Raw genomic sequence first — 7,779 nt, 5'->3', positions numbered from 1 at the left:
CCCAAAGTCACCCTGGGGTGACTGGCAAGGGCAGGGACTGGGCTCCTTGCTGAAGGGGTGGGGCTGACTGACAAGACTTTTGGTCGGGGGAGCCCAGAGGCGCTGGGGTTGGGGGGGCCCAGTCTGGTATGCCTCAGGACTGGTATGGACTCTGGCACCGGTCTTGTCATCAGAGGGCGTCTGTGGCTGGATTGGGGGCCATGACCTGGTGTGTTTTACCTTTTTCTTGGCTGCGGCCAATTTCCCCTGTTGTATTTTTTCTGACATCACGGGATGTGGAGGGAGGCGGGGTTGGGGCCACCTCAGCGAAATCCCAGTGAGCACTGCTGAATGCCTCCAGTCACCTACCAGGCAGCTGTGCGACTGAGCCACAACAGGCGTAACCAGGGCCACACTAGAATGCAGAATAGGGGCGTGGCCTTAATGCTCCAAGCCCATTGGTCAGTGAGAAAGATGAAAGGGAAAGGAGGCGTGGCCAGGCAGCAGCATGTCCAGAGGGACCTGTGGCATCATAAGGAAAGCAGCCCATGCAACCGCTGACCCCGCCCACTCAGAGAGAGGGGAGGGGCCACCCACTCTGGGAGAGGGGAGGGGCTGGCTTTTGCTTTTAAAGCTTTAAAACTGTAAAAAGTAAACTTTAAAAAATATATGTGTGTATACTTTAGATATATGTGTGTCCGTGTGTGTGTATATCTATGTGTTCCTCCAGAGCTGTCTTCATTATCCAGCTTCTATGCAAAGTCTGTGATTTTGGCCTATATTTTTCATCTTCAAATGGAGCACAAGAATTACCAGTATTACCTTAACTTAGATATAGATCCTATATAAATGGAGAATCCATAGCATGCTTGATGATTAATGAAGCTGACTATAGTATCCAACATCCCAATAGGACAAAATAAGCACAATGATTTCTCTCTTTTGGAAAAATGTTTGTCTTATTCTCCTACATTATTGTTAAGATTTCTTTTAAAAACAAGAAACATGTCTAATATCTTTAAAAACACAAAGCTTTTGGGCCGGGTGCGGTGGCTCATGCCTGTAATGCCATCACTTTGGAAGGCCGAGGTGGGCGGATTGCCTGAGGTCAGGAGTTTGAGACCAGCCTGGCCAACGTGAAGAAACCCTGTCTCTACTAAAAATACAAAAGCTAGCCAGGCGTGGTGGTGGGTGCCTGTAATCCCAGCTATTTGGGAGGCTGAGGCAGGAGAATCACTTGAACCCAGGAGACGGAGGTTGCAGTGAGCCAAGCTCACACCACTGCACTCCAGCCTGGGCGACAGAGCAAGACTCCATCTCAAAAGAAATAAAATAAAATAAAATACAAAATAGTAAGAACACAAAGCTTTCAATTTAATAAGCACTTAAAGCTCTTTACTGGTTTAAAACAAATACAAGGCCCATTTTTCTAGAATCGCCTGGCCTCTCTGAGCCTTGCAAATGAAACTGAATTTCTCACTTGATACCTGGCTATGACTTGCAATCATGAAAACCAAGAATTGTGTTATGTCACTGTGTATTGCTTGTTACCTGAAATCCAACCCTAGGCTGGGACCAAGGGTTGAATCTTTCATGATTTTCTCCATAACCTGTGTGGTTCTTATCCCAGACCAAACTAAGCTTTTTTCTAGAGTTCTACAATCTACAGTTAATAGACAAGAGTGGTTCTCAAAATGTAGTCTATGGACTAGCAGCACCAGCAGCACCTGAGACCTTTTTATAAGTGCGAATTCTCAGGCCCCACCCTGGACCTGCTGAATCAGAAACTCTAGATTAGGGTTCAGCAATCTGTGCTGCAGTAATCCCTCCAGGTGTTCGAGAACCTTTGACATACAGCAGGTAGTAAAATGTGTTTCCTTCTGTAGGTCCAAAGCCAGGGTTACCATATGTTCTGCCTTGTTAGGAAACAATGACATGCAATTAAAAGACATAAATCTCCTTCCTACTCCCACCCTCCATCCGATGTGTTTTATTTTTATGAGTTCAATAAGAAAACAAGTGGCAATCAGAGATTTAGTCTAAAAAGTATGTTTACAAGTGTCCGTTCTCATCCAGCCTGATGTCCTACAAAACCATTTACATCCTCTTACATCTCAAGTTTTATAAAAGTATCTTCACAATGTAAGATTCAGGCATACTAGCAGTTCTATAATAAAACACCAAGTAAATCAGAATGTCCAACCTTACTAGAGAAGAAAAGTGGAATCATTGGCTATATTTTCAAATTGCATTCAACAGGAAGTTTAAGTTTTGAATTATTTTTCCACCTTCATACTTCCAAGTTCATAGAATTAAACCAGAATATGCCATTCTTTCAAAGCCTCTAGCCAGGCAAAGTTTTACTGTATTATTCCTTGCTTTCAATGGATATAAAGCAGATGCCTGGTAGGCACATTCTGTTTACCTGCAAAGATGCAGAACTGAACAGTTCCATCTGTTCAATATTAAACCAAAAGTCCTGTAAACCTCGGATGGTGAGTGTAATACTTCAGCACTAGCCCAAAGCCTCAAATATGAGAAGATACCAAGAACACCACCAGCAAACAAAACTAAACTCTCAGCCAGGAGCAATAGCCCACGCCTATAATCCCAGCACTTTGGCAAGCCAAGGTGGGAGGATTACTTGAAGTCAGGAGTTCAAGACTAGCCTGGGCAGCAGAGCGAATTCACATCTCCACAAACATTTTTAAAAATTAGCTGGGTGTGGTGGCACACAGCTGTAGTCCTAGCTACTTGGCAGGCTGAGGTGGGAAAATTGCTTGAGGCCAGGAGTTCAAGGCTGCAGTAGCTATGATTATGGCACTGCACTCCAGCCTGGGTGACAGAGTGAGACTTAGATAATTACATTTTCTCTTGCTCCTGTTTACACTAAAATCACTAAGTTAAAAGGCTTTCAAATTTGGCAGGATAAAAATTAAGTGAAATGTGACTTTGGAGCTTGGCTAGTGAAGGAAAGAAAGTAAAAAAAGGAAGAAAGGAAGGAAGGAGGGAGGGAGGGAACAAAGAAAGAGAAAGGAAAGGAAGAAAGAGAGAGAGGGAAAGAAAGAGAGAAAGAAAGAAAAAGAGAAAAAGAAAGAGGAAAGAAAGAAGAAAGAAAGAAAGAGAAAGAGAGAGGGAGGGAGGGAAAAGAAAAGAAAGTAAGAACGGAAACCAAGAAAGAAAATGAAAGCAAGGAAGGAAGGTAGAAGAAGAAGAAAGAAAGAAACAAGGAAAAGAAAGAAAAAGAAAAAGAAAGGGAAAGGAAAAGAAAGGAAAAAGAAAAGAAAAGAAGGAAGAAAAAATGAAGTGACAAATTACTTACTGGGAGAAAGTTTTTTTAACCTCAATGACAGATAAAAGGTTTGTATCTTTAGCCTATAAAGAAATCTTTAAAATTACTGAGAAAAAAAAAAAGATTTTCAACTGAAAATGGGCAATGGAGAAACTGGCACTTCTCACAAGAATAAAAATGGCCAATGGCATATAAAAAGATTCAAAAGCACAAGAAATCAAAGCAATGTCATGAAAACAATGGGATTTTCTGTATAAAGGCAGCAAAGATGACAAATGGAAAGGGGAACCCGGAGCTCTGTCCTTGTTGGTGGGAGTATAACCTGAGTCACTTTTCCTGGAGAATAAGTTGAACATTTCTATTAAAAACCCTAAAAATTATTTTCCTCCGGAAATTCTACTTCTATGAATTCAGTCCAAAAATGTTTGCTCGAGCCCATTAAAATGTATGTATAAGAAAATTCACCTCTGGGGTGGTAGTGATTAACTTAATATACATCCAGCTATTAAAAATGATGATGCCAGGATATATTTACTGCCACAGAAATATGCCCAAAATATAGTAAGTGAAAAAAGACTACATATTACAATTCTACTTTTTAAAAGGTTTATATGCATAAAAACATATAAAAAGCAACAAACCAGAATGTTTTGAGTGGCAAATTAAAGATTTTTCTTAATATTTGTCATCCAAATTATTACAAAAAGAATGATTTCCTTTATAATCAGGGAGAATTGTTATTTTCATTTATTTATATTTAAATCTCTTTTCTTTTTCTGATTTTTTTTCTCCTGTATGTATCCCATGTAGGCTAGAATCCCTGCCTCTTGAGGTAAATCAGCCCATTTTGGGGAGGTGCACTACAGAAACCTGCCCCAACTTCTTTTTAAGAGATCTGGAGACATTTTTGTTTCAGGTCGTTTCATTGTTCTCAGATTATTTTGTTTAATATATGAAACTGAGGAAAAGACAAAGGAAAGGCTGACTCCCTACCCTCCTGGGGCTACTCTTCCAATTTTTGCTGCTATTGTTATGTATTAATATTCACTGGGTACTAAAATGATGGGCAGCCCCTTAGATCATTTGTTCTTATCTCTTTCTCATAATCCTACTTCATTCCTTCATTCACTTATTTTTAAAAGGGTCGTGTGTACAAATACATAGTTCAGAAAATTTTTAAATATAACTACCTATACAAGTATGTGGCCAAATCCCATTCACAGTCTTATTCTCCTTCCACAGCCAAACACTTTTAATTGGTTTCTTATAGATCATTTCAGAATTTATCTTTGCAAATACACGTGTATATTCTTATTCTACTCTTCTCTCTCAACATAAAAAGTAGCATACCATGCATACTATACCATTCCTTGTTCCTTTTAAAACACACACACACAATATATGTGCGTTCTTCTAAGTGAGCACAGAGGTCTTTCTCATTCTTCTTTACAACCGCACAGTATTCATCGTTTGGATGTACCACCATTTACTTAACCAGTTCCCTGTTGGTGGACACTGAAGTCATCCCTATCATACTATTACAAACAATAATGCCAAGCATAACCACCCACACACCAAGTTCATTTCTTAATCTGCCTTTGACAAAGCCTCGATTTGAATCACCACGAGGTCACAAGGCTGAATAGTTAGCCCCTTGTTTAGTTTTCATTATGTACAGCAGTATGTAGCAAAAGACTCCCTTGGGCAAAGCAAATGTGCTCTTTGGGGATTTACTTCATAACAATAAATGGATAAACAGAACACCAAGGAGAACCATTTCTATTTAACCATGCACATGTATGTATATAATACATGCATATGCATACAAAGTATACAATAAATCCATCAAAGCATTAAGCATTGTCTCAGTATGGTGGATCTATGGAGTGCTTTGTAGACAGCCCTCCTTGCCTATCAATTCTTTCTAGTTTCAAAACAGTGAATATGTACTACTTTTGCAATATAAAATTTCAAAAAATGTTAACTCAAATTCAGCTGGATACATTCCTTCGGTCTGTCCTGTATTTGTATGGTGCTCCAGAGTGCTCAAATATCACTTCATTTAAAAAATTTATCTATTTTTTTTCAAATAGAGAGATAGGCAGGGTCTTGCTCTGTTGACCAGGCTGGTCTTGAACTCCTAGATCCTCCTGTCCCACGTCCACCTCCCAAAGTGCCAGTATTACAAGTGGGAGCCATCACGCCTGGCCGGCTTCATTTGAGAAATCTTTCCCCAGCACTCCATACATTACGAATAATTCCTTTATTTCTGTTTAGATAGCATCTCAGTCATATCTCTATTACCTCACTTGTCACATGATAATCAGCTGCTCACCCATCCGTCTCCCTTGATTCCTCATGAGCTCCTCCAGAAGAATGTGGTTTTCAGCACCTGGAGAAGTGTGCGATACACACATGCTTCATACACAGAGAAGGACTGATTCACTACAGTGTTATTATTCCCAGAATTCAATGCCTGCATTTGTAAACTGTTCCAGATTCTCTGCCAACAACCTGAGAATGTTATGTTTTTTCCCTAAAACGTCCATCCATTACTGAGTGTCTACGGTCATAGTTAACTCAATTGCGATGTGACCTCTGGCCAAGCCCATTCATAGTTTTTATTTTAGGTGATTTTTAATTTTAATTTTTGATTTTGATAGTTTCCTTTTTGTTTTTTTAATCTAGCAGTGTTTGGTAAACTTCAACATCTCTATATTCCTGTGTCTTTGCACCTACTGGTCTCTGCTTGGAATAATATCTCAAGGTTTTATTCACCTGGAAAAAATTTCTACTCACCCTTAAAGAATCGGCTTACATAGGCCAGGCATGGTGGCTCATAGGACTGAGGTAGAAGAATCACTTGAACCTGGGAAGCAGAGGTTGCAGTGAGCTGAGATCACGCCATTGCACTCCATCTTTGGCAACAGAGTGAGACTTTATCTCAAAAAAACAAAAAAACACACAAAAAAATCAGCTTAAATAATACCTTCTCTGAGAAGCCTTTATATCTTCCTATTCGTTCAGTAAGAGTTGAAAATTCCTCAACTCTTGAAACATTTGTGCCTCTATTACTATGTATCGGGCACTGAACTGAGTGCCTAGGACAGAAAGATGAAACTGTAGACCCTGCCCTCATGGAGCTCATGGTCTAGTATGGAAAACAGCCATATGAACAAATAACCACACTGTAGGTCTTCAGAGCTCAAACCCTATCCTAAATACTGCTAAATTAATATTCTGTGAGGTTTTGAAAGTACTAGGGCCAGAGACAATATCGCTGTTTGGATGACTTTCCATCCAAGTTAACATTCGGCCTTCATCATCAAAGGTGATATGGGCTGAGCGCCTGGGGCCCTGCCGGCCAGTGACCCCGGCCACCCACCCCCCGGTGGGCCTGGTCCACCCCTTGCCAACAGCACTGGGGAAGAAGTGGACAGGGACCACCTCCAGCCTGCGGTGTTTGGGACCACAGTGTGAGCCCGGAATGCAGATTACAGAATGGAGACAGCAATCCAGTACTGTCAGTGTCCTTGGGAGTCACCAGCGCCCTGCAGGGGGACCCCACAGCAGAGCCAAAGTCCTGTCTAAGCATCGGAACAGGCTGAACAGTCAAAAAGTTTTCAAACAGGCCCACAGGCCAGATGCAGACGTTTAACTCAGACAGAAGTGTTCTTGTTTGTTTTTAAGCTTTGAATCAGTCACCCTTGCTAAAAACCTGGCAATGCAAACACAAAGATCTGGATTTCTGGCAAGACTTGGCCAAGCTTGCCTGGAGTTCAGGGCACCCTCTTTAGCCAGGGTGTGAGTTTCTGTTGGTCTGTTTTTGTTTGTTTGTTTGTTTGTTTTTTGAGACAGAGTCCCACTCTGTTGCCCAGGCTGGAGGGCAGTGGTGCGATCTTGGCTAACTGCAACCTCCACCTTCTGGGTTCAAGCGATTCTCCTGCCTCAGCCTCCTGAGCAGCTGGGATTACAGGTACCACACCTGGCTAATTTTTTAAATTTTAGTAGAAACAGGGTTTCGCTATATTGCCCAGGCTCAAGCAATCTTCCTGGCCTTCAACTCCCAAAGTGCTGGGATTATAGGCATCAGCCACCACACCACACCCAGCTTCATTTTATTTTCTTAACTTGTTACCATCAGAGTGTAAGCTCTATGAGGGCAGGAATTTTTGTCCGTCTTGTTCTCTGTTTGTCACCAGTGCCTGACACACCCCAGGAAGAACAGGATGGGTCTGAGGGCTCCTAAAGGGAGCCAGGGGACCCCTGGTACATCTGCTGACGTGATGAGGCCCCCTAGAGCCAGCCTAGCTTTTTTTTTTTTGAGATGGAGTCTGGCTCTGTTGCCCAGGCTGGAGTACAGTGGCATGATCTTGGCTCACTGCAACCTCCACCTCCCAGGTTCAAGCCATTCTCCTGTCTCATCCTTCAGAGTAGCTGGGATTACCAGGCTGGTCTCAAACTCCTGACCTTAGGTGATTCACCTGCCTCGGCCTTCGAAAGTGCTG

General features: G+C 41.8%; 1 long non-coding RNA gene across 1 annotated transcript; it reads right to left on the bottom strand.

The window, feature by feature from the left end:
- Positions 1-119: 119 nt before the first annotated feature.
- On the bottom strand, positions 120-7,182 carry LOC116464906 (uncharacterized). Its single transcript, XR_004247051.2, has 3 exons — positions 6,071-7,182; positions 5,576-5,663; positions 120-394 (listed from the first exon to the last, which is right to left on the bottom strand). It is a non-coding gene; the product is annotated as an uncharacterized LOC116464906 (long non-coding RNA).
- Positions 7,183-7,779: the final 597 nt, after the last annotated feature.

Source organism: Hylobates moloch, unplaced genomic scaffold (assembly GCF_009828535.3).
Source record: "Hylobates moloch isolate HMO894 unplaced genomic scaffold, HMol_V3 SCAFFOLD_2133, whole genome shotgun sequence".
Classification (NCBI taxonomy): Eukaryota; Metazoa; Chordata; class Mammalia; order Primates; family Hylobatidae; genus Hylobates; species Hylobates moloch.
Note: the sequence above shows the minus strand (reverse complement) of the source record. Positions and strands in the feature narration are given on the sequence as shown.